At 41.8% G+C, this 14,252-nt stretch overlaps 1 pseudogene; it reads left to right on the top strand.

The window, feature by feature from the left end:
• The first annotated feature begins 12,023 nt into the window (after positions 1-12,023).
• LOC116813837 (large ribosomal subunit protein eL6-like) lies at positions 12,024-13,189 on the top strand (annotated as a pseudogene).
• Positions 13,190-14,252: the final 1,063 nt, after the last annotated feature.

Below are 14,252 nucleotides of genomic sequence, written 5' to 3'. Positions count from 1 at the left end.
ATCTGCCCGCCTCGGCCTCCCAAAGTGCTGGGATTACAGGCGTGAGCCACCGCGCCCGGCCCCTTTGTCTATTTTTTGATTGGGTTGTTGAGTTGTAAGAGTTGTTTATATCTTCTAGATACAGTTCATTTGCCAGATACGTGATTTACAAATATTTTCTTTCCTTCTATGAATTGTCTTTCACTTTCTTAACAGTGTTTTTTGAATCGCAAAAGTTCTTAATTTTGATTAAGTCCAGTCCAATTTTTTTTTCTACTGTTATTTGTGCTTTTGGTGTCATAGCTAAGACATCATTTCCAAATCCAAGGCCATAAAGATTTACCCCTGCTTTCTTCTTAGAATTTTATAGTTTCAGCCCTTATAATTTGTCTTTGATATATTTTAATTTTTCTGAATGGTGTGAGGTCAGGGTCCAGTTTCATTATTTTGCATGTGAAGATCAATTTCACCATTTACTAAAAAGAGTATTCTTTCCCAGGAAATACTTCTCTTAAGGGCAGAATTTCAGAGGCAATCTTGTTTTGGTGTCTAATGAGAGACCCACAGGCAGAGAAGGGGGACCATTTAATAAGCCTTAGTGTCCAAGTCTGAGTCCTTCCAAGCAAAGCTCACATGCACGCTGGTCTCCTACTTGATCCCATGACAGGACTTCCTAGGCTGTCACTGCACACTGGCTAAGTGGTGATGACCACTAGGGCTAACATGAAGGGGTAGTGTTCTAGGAGGTGTATGTTTTGGAGAATTAAAACAGTACAGTTCACTATGGCTGTGTGGAGTTTGTTGTGCACATGGGACACCTTGGGGAAGTTGTGGAATAGTCAGTTGGATATAGAAAATCAGAGCTTTGACCAGAGGAGAGATCTGGTCTAGAGAGAGACTTGAGATGTTGGCAAGTAGATGGGAGCAGAGTTGACCTCCACAGAGTGAGTGACAGGACAAGATAACCTGGGATTGGGCCCAAGGAGTTGGATGAGTCACAAGTAGGACTGCAAGGGACTGGCTCAAGAGGTGGAAGGAAAATCAGAGTATTGGCAAGGAAGCCGGGGTAAAGGGAAATTTGAGGAGAGCTCGCCATGGTGTTGAAAGTTGTGAGAGGTCAGGTGAGGTGCAGACTGAAGAGCGTTCATCTGATTATCATGAGTAGGTTTTTGGCAACCTTGGTGAGGGTGGTTTCAGTGGAGCAGTGAAGATGGAAGCCAGACGCTGTGATCTGAGCATGAGCTGGATGGGAGCAAAAGCTTGTTAGCTGAAATCTGATAAGAGACAGAGATAGGTCTCAGAAAACCAATAAGATGATGGTCATTTCTTGGAATTTAAAGAAAATCCAAGATCAAATAAAAAGCTTAGCTGTCTGAGAAAAAAATGTCTGAGGGAAGATGAGCATGCTCATGTTTACCAGATGCAGCTTGCGTGTTCAACATCAGACCGACTGCATCGTTATCTCAGACATTCCTGCAGAAATGGGTTCTACATGGTGGGGTAATTAATCTCAATTCAGAATAGGCTTTGCTAAAGAATATTTACTGGAGGATAAAGCAATGACTCCTTAAGCTAGTGTTTCTCAGAAGTGTTTATGTAATCACCTGCATCAGAAATCCAGAGTGCCAGCCAGGCATGGTGGCTCACATCTGTAATACCAGCACTTTGGGAGACCGAGGCAGGAGAATCACTTGAGCTCAGGAGTTCAAGACCAGCCTGAGCAACATAGAACCTACCTCTACAAAAAATTTTAAAATTAGCTGGTGTGGTGGCACTTGCCTGTAGTCCTAGCTACTTTGGAGGCTGAGGCAGGAGGATTACTTATGCCTGGAAGTGGAGGCTGCAGTGAGCCATGATTGCATGCTGCAGTCTAGCTTGGGCAACAGAGCAAGGGACCCAGGGACATACCCTGAACCAGGATTTCATAGTGTAAGCCCCAGTTTTAGTGAACTCTAGTTTGGAAAGACCTGGAAGCCATTTGTCCAATGTACGACTGATGATATGAATACTTATTAGCCATCCCATTCACGAGATTCTCCAGCAATTTCATGGCATGGGTAGCTGGAGCGAGATTAAGGGCCCTGCCTACTGGGCAGTTGCTTGGAGCCAGCATCTATAGATGAAGTTAAAAATCTTCCTGGAATAAACAAAGTACAAAGTGGGTCCACTTCTGTCAGAGTAGATAGTGGGGAAGAAAATCTTTACTAGCCTCAAACTATCTTCCTTAAATATTTTTCAGAATATCGCAAGGTGGCTGTCAGCTAAGATTTTTAAACAACATTATGTATGATTCAGTGTTTCTTACTTCGAACTAGTGATTCATTTTTTTATCTAAGTTTTAAATCTTGTAATAATTCTCTCAAGTGTTCTGGTTTGGAAAACTGCCAAAAACAAAACTCCAAAACAGAGAAGCCTCCAAACAAAAACCCCAAACCCAAACTCAGAAGTAAGTATAGGCCGGGCGCAGTGCCTTATGCTTGTATTCCCAGCACTTAAAGAGGCTGAGGTGGGCAGATCTTAGACCCCAGGAGTTGGAGTCCAGCCTGGATGGATGAAACCCCATCTCTACAAAAAAAATGGGATATGGTGGTGTGTGCCTGTAGTCCCAGCTGCTTGGGAGGCTTAGGTGGGAGGATGGCTTGAGCCTGAGGGGCCAAGGCTGCGGTGAGCCGAGATCGCACCACGGCACACCAGCCTGTCAGCCTGTGACAGGGCGAGACCCTATCTCCAAAAAAGTAAGAGCTACATGAAAGTAAGACCTGTTTTGCTTAAATTTATCAGAAAATGGACTCTGTCCTGGCCAGCAAAAGTAGTTAAGAAAGATTCTGCTTCAGCCTAAAACAATGACTAGCAGAAAATTAGTTTCACTTCATTCCACTAAATAAATGTGGAACAAAAACTGTGAACTCTAGGTTTCAGGGGGTTCAAAATTATTTGCTTTTCTGGGTTCCTATTGGCCTTTGTGGAGCCTGCAGGTAATCATGACTATTTAGAATTATTGAATTAAATAACTGAATGGAGTTGAGTCCTAAGAAGTACTTATTGAGTACTAATTGAAGACAAAGTTTCTGCCATCATCAAGTTAACAGAGCAAGACAGATATTAAGTAATTAAAATATTATTTTACACTTCTATTAGGTGAGGGTTGTGAGTTGATGGACTCATGATAAAATATTCTGAATAGGTAGTATGTAACACATAAAGAACATGAAATGCAAGTACCTGAAAAATTGAGAAATTTAGCACGTATAGATTTCATTTTGAGTTTTAAAGAATAAATTAGGCCAAGTGCAGTGGCTCATGCCTGTAATCCCAGCACTTTGGGAGGCCAAGGCAGGCAGATCACCTGAGGTCAGGAGTTCAAGACCAGACTGGCCAACGTGGTGAAACCCCGTCTCTAATAAAAGTACAAAAAATTAGCTGGGGGTGGTGGTGGGCACCTGTAATCCCAGCTACTTGGGAGGCTGAGGCAGGCAGATTACCTGAGGTCAGGAGTTTGAGACCAGCCTGTCCAACATGGTGAAACCTCATCTCTACTAAAAATGCAAAAATTAGCCAGGTGTGGTGGCAGGTACCTGTAATCCCAGCTACTCAGGAGGCTGACTCAGGAGAATCATTTGAACCTGGGAGGCGGAGGTTGCAGTGAGCAGAGATTGTGCCATTGCACTCCAGCCTTGGGGACATCAAGACTCCATCTCAAAAAATAAAATAAAATAGAAAAGAATATAAGTATTAGAAATGTAACATGCTTTGACTTTTAGGAATAATTCCAAGTTTTCATAACTTTTTTGTCTGGGAGGCTATCTAGACTTTCTTACTAACAAATGTCCGTAAATTAATTACTTATGTATTTTCTAGGGATAATATTGGAGGAATGCTTAAAACATTATAGACAAAAGTGTTGAAAAATTTTCACCATCATGAAGTTGTGAGTTGAAAGCATTAGCCGAAGTCCTTTCACTTGTTCAGTTTTGTTTTCTTTTTCTTTTTTTTTTTTTTTTTCTTTTTGAGATGCAGTCTTGCTCTGTCGCCTAGGCTGGAGTGCAGTGGCACAATCTCTGCTCACTGCAGCCTCCACCTCCCAGGTTCAAATGATTCTCCTGAGTCAGCCTCCTGAGTAGCTGGGATTACAGGTACCTGCCACCACACCTGGCTAATTTTTGCATTTTTAGTAGAGATGAGGTTTCACCATGTTGGACAGGCTGGTCTCAAACTCCTGACCTCAGGTAATCTGCCTGCCTCAGCCTCCCAAATTGCTGGGATTACAGGTGTGAGCCATTGTGCCTGGCCTTCGGTTGTTTTCATCCTGTAAATCATATCTCCTTTGCTTTGGAAAATTAAATCACTAATATTTATCAATTACATTTTCCTTATTCCTATTATTAGCAAGTCTATTGAACCAGCAATGTCTCACTTTTCATGAAAATGGGTTCCTAAAATGCAGTGGTGGCTATCCTGAAACATTCATGTTCTTAACATTTGGATTTAATCTGGAAGGATGTATAAACCATGTAAGGAATATATGAACAGCTCTCAGAATCTTGTTAACCTGGTATCCCAGAGTACAGAAATAGCCTCTGTAATTCAGAGATGCAATCACCTGTTAATTTCTCTGATGGGTGGTTTAGGCATTTTCAGTGTTTAATCAACCTAATTCTTTGATCTGGAAGCTGGGGGCTAGAGATAGCATATGATGTGCAGGGGAACCCCATGTTGGAACTTGGCCATCTTCTAACAGGAATGGGCTCATACAGGGATTTCTGCCCTTGGACTTTTTTTTTTTTTTTTTTTAATTACTCGCATAAAGCTGGAAGGAAAAAAATCCGGCAGAGTCTATAGCTGTAGTGAATAGGATGGGATTTGAATCAGACAGACCAGGGTTGGAGTCCTGATTCTGTAGTCAAAGGCTGTGTGACTTAGACAAGAAATAAAACCTCTCTGTGTCCCCATTTTCTGTCTATAAACTGGAATCTACTTTTACATGCTAAATGAGGAAACAAAATTTTAACTGATATACCAACATGTCATGAACATTGTTATTGTTGCTGAAAAACAATGACTATAAATGATACATATGCACTTTATTTTTGAAAAAAAAACTCATAAATTTAAAAGCACTTTATTATTTTAATATTTTCAAAGAAGACTCAAACTTCTTTCTGAACAATGCTGTGTGATGAGATGCTTGCCCTTGATTCCAGGAACTGAAACATGTGGCAAGTGGAAGCGATTTGATTTTGTAGAACAAGCACACTTTATTCAGCTAATGGGAGGGCAGAGGTATGAAGAATGTGGGAAGTGCTTAGCCTCAATAACCTCATTCTTCTAAATAAGTGATGCTGGCTGTGGAACAAAGCAAGAAGGGCCCTTGCTGAACCCACTAGTCCACCAAGGATGTTAACAGCTGGCATGCAACTAGATGGTTTCACTTGCAGGGTCCTGGGGATAAATGAGGTCTATTCCCGCAGGGGCTTAGAGCAGTGGCTTAGAGCACTCATGAAACCTTCTCATGAAATCTGGAAAGGTGGGAGCCCTTCTAGAGAGTGGGCTGGGCTCTCGTGCTTTCCCTGTGTCAGATGCACACCTGGAGAGGAATGGAAAACACAACCCCAGCTCAGGAGAAGCCAAGAAATGAACATGAGAAGGTCCACAGAAACGGCCAAGTGTGACACACCGGACACAGACATGACATTGATACTCACCTTCAGTGTGGATTCCCAGAGTGACCAAAGTGTGGAAATCAGGAATTGGTCTAAAAGAAGCCTTGACTTGAGAAATCTGGGGGCATTGGCTTTTATTGGTTAATCAAAAACCTCATTTTGATTGGGGAAAAATAAGTTGTTCCTAGGTAAATCCATTCCCTGAATTGTGGGGGGGAAAAAAGGACTTGGTTTGTGTTTGGGGGAAAATTTACTATCGGTTGTTTCTTGCAGACTTTGGAAGGGACCCTTGGATTTCAAAAGCAGGCACAGCCAGATTGTATCTTTCCTCGTGTCTTCTGAGTCATTTACGATGTCTCATGTGGCTGGTTATCAATGAACTGTGTCATTGCTTAGACATGGCACCCCTGCTCCGTCTTTTGTGTTTGAGATGGAATCTACATAAATATTTGCTGATCAAGTCTCCTGTGCTAAGTGTTGGGGGTATAAAATATGAACAAAAGTCTTTGATGTCATGAACCTCACACTCTAGAGATAGTTGGATACACAAAAACTTTTCCACTCTAACTTCTTGTCTTTTTATTGACTCATCTACATCGAAAAATGTAGCAACCTGTTTTGAGATGGATTAGATGTAAATTAAACTTCTTTTGGTACAAAGTCATGTCTTTCCTGGAGTAAATGTAATGACACTTTTTATGATACCCAGTGGCTCTCGAAGAGCAATAAACAATGTTAATGGTTAATGTTTGACTGAAGCTGAAGGGAGAGGCTGGGAGGCAAAGCAGGGAAGAGGGAGTGTTCCCGGGGGAGATACTCCTGTTGTAGCAGGAGTCTCAACCACTGAATGGAAGAAAAGGACTTTTAACCACCATTTTGTGACTTACAGAAAGGTAAGGGCTGACATGTCTCAACTGTGTCAGTAACATATTTATTCCAGAAGGACAAAGTAGATGGAGGGGGAGGGCATTTAAAAAGTTGCTTGACAAATTTGTTCCTTGAGGCGGGCTATGTAGATGTGGAGAAGGGAAATTTGTTGCTGGCGTGACAAGTTTTGCTTGTGGAGCACAATTTTTTTTTTTTTTTTGTAGTTTCTTTTCATTGGTCTATATTTTATAAATTCATTTGATGAAGTGGCTGCAGTGAAATCAAGCTTGGCAGTGGAATTAAAGGGGAAATTGAGTTCTCTGATGTTTAAACAAGTATCACACCCATTCTTTGTGATCAGCGTATAAAAGTCCCTGGTCTTAAGATGCTCTAGGGCTCTTGTATTCTAGAAATTGGTGTTGGAATCACATTCTCAAAAAGCATGTCATTCTATCTACTTCTCAGAGAATGAGATTCAATTTGGGATTCTTAGAATTGTCTAGGACACAGCAAGGGAGGAAACATGCAGAGAAGAAGAAAAGCCTTTTTGTAAAAGTACTAGAATAAGAATTGAAGACAGACAGATCTGCCTTCACAAGTGAGAGAAGAGGCTGATGTGCGTGTTACTCAGCTTCCCGGGCTGCTTTTGGCCTTGGTGGTGGAGGTACTGCCTGCTAATATGCGGTTATTTTTATGTTAAGTCACGCACAGCTTATTGGTATCTTCAATGGTCTGATCTTTGCCTCTGTCTTGGTCTTTTCTTTATGACAGGTGACTTTATGGGGACAGATGCCCTCTCTGGTAGGGGATGCCGAGCAGCAGATTGTAAGGACAGTGCCTTCTCTAATGTTTTCTTGTCTTTATTTTTCTTCAAAAACTTAAATAGCAAATGAGGCATTATTTGAAAGAAGAAGAAAAACACATGTTTAGAGGAAAGGAAGATGGATGCTATTCAGCTCTCACCAGGAAACAAAGCGAGTCCTTTACTGAGAGAGGGTTTCTAGTGAGTTACAGGGCCATATGAGTCTTCAGGGTTGGCCAGATGGGTTAGGCCAGCTTTATCATTTTCCAACCTGTGGGCACAGAACAGAGAGCTGCCACTGGAGACTTGCCTAACCAGGTAGTTGTGAGAAGTAAATTAGATAAGTAGGTAAAGAGCTTTCTATGTTGCTTGGTGCATGGTACGCATCCAGTGAATGTTAGCTCTCTGTTCCACGAGAAAGTTCAAGTAGGTGACTCAGGACGAATTGAGAAATTGCTGTTTCATTCTTTAGAAAAATAAGAAAAAAAATCAGTAATGCCATAAAAATAGCATCTACCGTTATGCAAGAGAGGAGCTAATTCTATGTTCAGGAAGTGGGATTCAAAAATATGAGAATAATAATCTCATGGTTCCCATATAAGTCTTTGGGTGAGGTGCAGGTGTGGCATCCTTTGAAACTCACCCAGATGACTCCTGAAAAAAGTCATCACTGTTCAAGGTGAAGGTTACATTTCCGGTACCTCCTCCTTTCTCATACAAAAGGCAAAATATGGCTGGGTGTGGTGGGTCATTCCTGTAATTCCAGTACTTTGAGAAGCTGAGGAGGGAGAATCACTTGTGCTGGAGTTCAAGACCAGCCTGGGGGGTCTGAACATAGGGAGACCTTGCCTGTACAAGAAAATTAAAAATTAGCCAGGCATGATGGCACTTAACCTGTAGTCCTAGCGACTTGGGAGGCTGAGGTGAGAGGATTCCTTAAGCCCAGGAGTTTGAGACTGCAGTGAGCCATGATTGTGCCACTGCACTCCAGCCTGGGTGACAGAGTGAGAACCTGTCTCAAAAAAAAAAAAGCTGGATGATGTGCAAAATATATCCTGGCTGAAACTCTACTTCTTGTTCCATTGTCAAAAAAAATGTCTAGAAGGATGTGTCCCTCATTTTTCTTCCACATTAACAGCAACAACTCTGAGGAGGAAAGCTGGGCATTGTCATGCTCCTTGCTCTGGAGGCTGACAAACAGTGCTTGAACAGAAGCTGGTTCACATGGGTAGAGATGTATAGATTTGACATAAAATCGCATTGATTCAGAAATCCCTGGTGTCAGATTTAGAATGGGGCTAGTTGTTCTGTAACTGCTCGTTGATTATCCAAAGAAAGACATGCTGAATTTTAAGGGAATATCTATCTACTTATTTGTTACTTGTGAGAACAGACAGGAAGAAGAAGGAATGTTTACTTACGTACAAGAATGTTTACTTAGGTACAAGAAATATTAACTTAATAAAAGCAGATATTCCGTTAGTGGCTGAGGTATTAACTACACTAAAGTTGAATTTTGTTTTTTTTTCACTTAAGCAATACGTAACAAGCTAAGCTGTACTTGATTGTTGTGTATGTGGTACAAAGAAAATTTCTCTTCAAATATTCTGCAAGACTGACATGGAATTCTTTCATTCATAATATTTCTGAGTTATTCATTTTTGACCATATACTTATTACTTAAAAATATTAGGACTTGTTCTTAAGTGCGGGACAAAGAGAATGGAAATGGTAGATTTATTCCCTTAACATCTAAGCTAAAGATAAGCTCTCTTCCTCACCGAGAGGCCATCTAGCAGAGTGGCTTGGTGCTTGGCCCCTGCATTCACACCACTTCCTCAAGCGCTCTAAGCTCAGTTTCCTGCTCTGTGGGATAACAACAGGACCCACATTATATGATTGTGTTGTTCAAGTGAGTTGTCCAAAGTGTTTAACTTAGCTTGCATTTGTTGAGCATTTGCTATTTTTTAAAACAGTTCCAATGATTTTTAAAAAAACAATTCAAGAATGAGATTTCATTGTGGTCTGGCATTTTTATTAAGCAGAATTAAATTTATTTTCCCTTCCTCTCCTACCCATCCCAGTTGTCAGTTATGATTTAATTACAGAAATCGGAAAGTGAACCTGCCATACTTAAGCATGACTGCACATTCTTGGCATTAAAATTCCTGCCTTGGGTCACCTTGCAAATGAACTGGTATTAGAGTAAGTATTTTTCTTTCTTTTCTCTTCTTTCCTCTTCTCTTCTCTTTTCTTTCTTTCTTTCTTTCGATCCCTCACTGTCTAAATCCTATGGGATGGAACCTAATTTAGATTTACTTCCTACTGAATTTCTAAGGCCAGGATGTGTTGCTTTATTATCTTGACAAAATGCTCATCCATAAACTTTATATTACATAAAGAAATGTTGTGTAATACATAAAGAAACACTTTGTCAAAAAAAAAGTCAAGCCACCTTTTATGAGAAATAGTGATTCCAGTCCTCCTGTTTAGTCCAGGGAAGATGCTTGTGATATTGTTCTGCTAGATATGGGGGAGAAAGGGTCTCCCCCTGCCACCTTCTAGGGTTTTTGTGGGTATGTAGCTGCACACATGAGGGAAGTCAATGCCAAAATTCTTCCTGGCTACCTGCTTAAAACCCATTTATGCCTAGTGTTCCATTATTGGAACACTAAGCATGTGGGAGTTATTTATATCCTACTGCACAAGGTCATCGTCAAGGTCTGATTGCAAAAATTCAAAAAACTGCAACCTCAGGTATAAATGGGTTACGACATCAGGCAAGTGCCCTGGTGGGACAGTCACTGTTGTCCCTAGGTCAATGGCTCCCTTTCCTGTGACTACTCTGGCCCCTCTTCCATTCAATGCTGGGATGTTTTTGGAGACTTGGAGGAGAGGCCTCTTCTCCCCAGCTGACCCTTCCCTTGCTCTGTCTTGGGGAGCAGTGGGGGAACAAAAGCCAACCAAGAACAAGCATGATATCTCTCTCAAATATTTCTTGGAACTTGTTATTCTTTTCTTTAATAAGAATAATTATGCTAGTAATTCCATTACTGGGTGTATACCCAAAGGATTATAAATCATTCTACTATAAAGACACATGTACACGTATGTTTATTGCAGCACTATTTACAATAGCAAAGACTTGGAGCCCACCCAAATACCCATCAATGATAGACTGGATTAAGAAAATGTGGCACATATATACCATGGAATACTATGCAGCCATAAAAAAGAATGATTTCATGTCCTTTGCAGGGACATGGATGAAGCTGAGAACCATCATTCTCAGCAAACTAACACAAGAACGGAAAACTAACACAGGAACAGAAAACCAAACACTGCATGTTCTCACTCATAAGGGGGAGTTAACAATGAGAACATGTGACACAGGGGAACATCACATATCGGGGCCTGTCCTGGGGTGGGAGGCAAGGGGAGGGAGAGTATTAGGACAAATCCCTAATGCATGCGGGGCTAAAACCTAAATGTCGGGTTGATGGGTGCTGCAAACCACCATGGCACGTGTATACCTATGTAACAAACCTGCATGTTCTGTACATGTATCCCGGAACTTAAATTTTTTAAAAAAGAAAAAGACAAACATTTTTTTGAAAAAGAATAATTATGCTAGTAATGTGTATTATAATTCATAATATGAATCTAAACCATTTTAAGTTCTCCAGGGGACCATTTAGCCTCCCGTGAGCCCATCTTCCCTATCATGAACCTATTGGTAGAACAAATCATCACCTCCAATTTTGCATGTGTGTAAATCTGGATTGTCATATACTGAAAGATTGGCATATCTATATTACAGAGTTTAGTGACAGAAAGCTGGGCTTATGTTTATGCATGTATGTTCATCCCTCCCCCTTTCCTTTCCTTCCTTCTTCCCTGTCTTGCTTTCTGCTCTAAAAACAAATCATCCAGCTGCCCATTCCCTCCCCATGTGGAGTAATCTGTTTGAAGTGTGAGGCAGGAGCCCAGATTTATACCTGTCTTCTTGTTTCTAGCTTATTAATGGCCACTTTAATTGGGTCCTTAATTTGTCAAAAGTGCAAATTGGTCAGATGCTTCTGCAGTTCTCTAAACCTTGAGTGATGCAAGAGCTCTTGCACCACTCGAGGTTCTCTAAACCTTGAGAGATCTGTGAGCCAGACCAAAAAGATGGGCCTGACAGATCTGAACATTAATCGATGAATAATGGTTTGAGCGAGATTTTCATCTAGTTTTTATATCTATCTGGACTTGCCTTATAATTTATGCCGCTCTTAGCAATATACAGTGAGGAGGAAAAATAAATGGCTCACAGGATATTTGGCACTGTTTGGTCCTGGTGGTGTTATGAATTCCAGTCACATCCCTTCTTGCCCACACTACCTTAAGATATTTGAAAACAAATTCTGTAGCTCTCTCCTTCTGCAACTTCTTTGTTCTTTGAAGCTTCATGGCTCAGCCTTAGCGCTAGGTGAATTATTTTAATTCAAAGCCCTTCATGCTTTTTTTAAAAAAAATAAATAAGAGATGACTGACTCTAAGATTTGTCTATCACTTAGCTTTTTTCACGGCGGGAGTGGGGCGGGGGGACAAAAATCAATGCTTATGTGTTGACTTGTAAATTTGGAGATCTGGGACATAGAAACTCCCTGTCCTTACTCAAATAAATGGGTAAACGACAAGAGTGTCTAAACATCACCTTCCCATCTTGCAAGATGGTGGGTGAAAAAGTTGAGAAGCCGGATACTAAGGAGAAGAAAACTGAAGCTAACAAGGCTTTACCAGTGGCAAGGTGAAAAAGGGGAACCTCAGAGCTAAAAAGCCCAAGAAGGGGAAGCCTTGCAGCAGCCCAAATCCGGTCCTCACTGGAAGAATTGGCAGACATTCCCGAACTGCTATGTATTCCAGAAAGGCCATGTACGAGAGGAAGTACTTAGCTGCTAAACCCAAGATTGAAAAGAAGAATCTTGCAACTGTTACAAACCCAGTTGAGGTGACAAGAATGGTGATGCCTGGGTGGTTAAACTTCACAGAATGCCTTGGTATTTTCCTACTAGAGATGTGCCTCAAAAGCTGTCCAGCCATGACAAGAAACTCTGCAGTCAGCATGTGAGAAAACTTCAAGCCAGCCCGGCCCTCGAGACCATTCTGCTCATCCTCCCTGGGTGCCACCAAGGCAGGAGGGTGGTTTTCCTGGAGCAGCTGGGCAGTAGCTTGTTACTTGTGGCTGGACCTCTGGTCTTCCATGGAGTTCCTCTATGAAGGACACACCAGAAATTTGTCATCACCACCTCCATAAAAGTTGATATCAGGACTGGGCGCGGTGGCTCAAACCTATAATCCCAGCACTTTGGGAGGCCAAGTTGGGTGGATCACCTGAGGCCAGGAGTTCGAGACCAGCCTGGCCAACATGGCGAAACCCCTGTCTCCATTAAAAATACAAAAATTAGCCGGGTATGGTGGCGCACACCTGTAATCCCAGCTACCTGAGAGGCTGAGGCATGAGAATCGCTTGAACCTGGGAGGTGGAGATTTCAGTGAGCTGAGATAGCGTCATTGCACTCCAGCCTGGGCGTCAGAGCAAGACTGTCTCAAAAAAAAAAAAAAAAAAAAAAAAAGTCGATATCAGCAATGTGAGAACCCCAAAACATCTTACTGATGCCTACTTTAAGAAGCAGTTGCGGAAGCCTAGTCAGTAGGAGGGTGAGATCTTCGACACAGAAAAGAGAAATATAAGACTACAAAGCAGCGCAAGGCTGATCAGAAAGCCATGGACTGGCAAATTTTACCAGGACTCCAAGCTATTCCTCAGCTCCAGGGCTACCTGCAATCTGTGTGTGCCCTGATGAATGGAATTTATCCTCACAAATTGGTGTTCTAAATTTCTTCAGAAGAACCTAATCGTGTAACTGAAAAAAAATACATGAATGCCGTTAATCCTCTTGGGAGCTTGGAGCCCGGTGGGAGAATCAATGAAGACTTGGGTGGGGGGGCCCTGGGTGTCTAATGACTGAGCAGAGCCCCCTGTGAGGCCACCTCTGTCCTGGGACGGCAGCACAGGCTAAATGAAAGTTCCATGGGGTCTTCATTTGCTAGGGCTGCCTTAACAAAATACCACAGAACGGGAGGCTTAAACAGCAGATATTTATTGTCTCAGTTCTGGTGACCAGAAGTCCAAAATCAAGATGGCAGTAGGGTTGGTTCCTCCTGAGGGCTGTGAAGGAAGGATCTTCTCCGCACCTCTCTCCTTGGCTTGTAGATGGCTGTCTGTACATTCATACGGTGTTCTTTCTTTGTGGATGAGCCTGTCTCCAAATCTCTTCTTAGAAAGACATCAGTCATTGTGGATTAGAGCCCACTCTAACAACCTCATTTTAACTTCATTACCTCTGTAAAGACTCCAAATAAAGTCACATTCTGAGGTGCTTGGAAGTTAGGACTCCAACATATGCTTTTTGAGGGGGAGGGAAACACAATTCTACCCACAGCATTTGCATTGATTTTAAAAAGGGAAGATTCCTAAGGTGAAGCACAGAAATGAGGAGAAATAGTGAGACACAGAAATAGATTTGCAGTAGAAACAAAACTTCCCAGACCAAGGCAGCCTTTCCCTCCAGGCAGGTCGGGGCGGGTCATGTCAGTGTCCGAAAAAAAGAGCAGCTACAAAGTAGGGGGAAAAAACCTTTTCAACATTTTGGAAAGATCTGTAATGGATTAAATGATACTTGGTGTCTCATCATCAGGATATTTGTGTTTCAGAGGGAGTGAAAATTAGCCTGGCAGTGTGACCTTGTGACCTTGGGCAAATCTCTTAATTTCTATGGTTTTCACCATTTGATTTTCCATCTTTAAGAGGAAGATTATAATAGCATCTGCTCCATAGAGTTGTTCTGAGAAATCAGCAAGATAATTATTCACCACCAAGTCTTATTGGTGCATTCAGC

The sequence above is a fragment of the Hylobates moloch genome, unplaced genomic scaffold (genome assembly GCF_009828535.3).
Source record: "Hylobates moloch isolate HMO894 unplaced genomic scaffold, HMol_V3 SCAFFOLD_9, whole genome shotgun sequence".
NCBI lineage: Eukaryota > Metazoa > Chordata > Mammalia > Primates > Hylobatidae > Hylobates > Hylobates moloch.
This window is presented reverse-complemented; position numbering and strand designations above follow the sequence as displayed.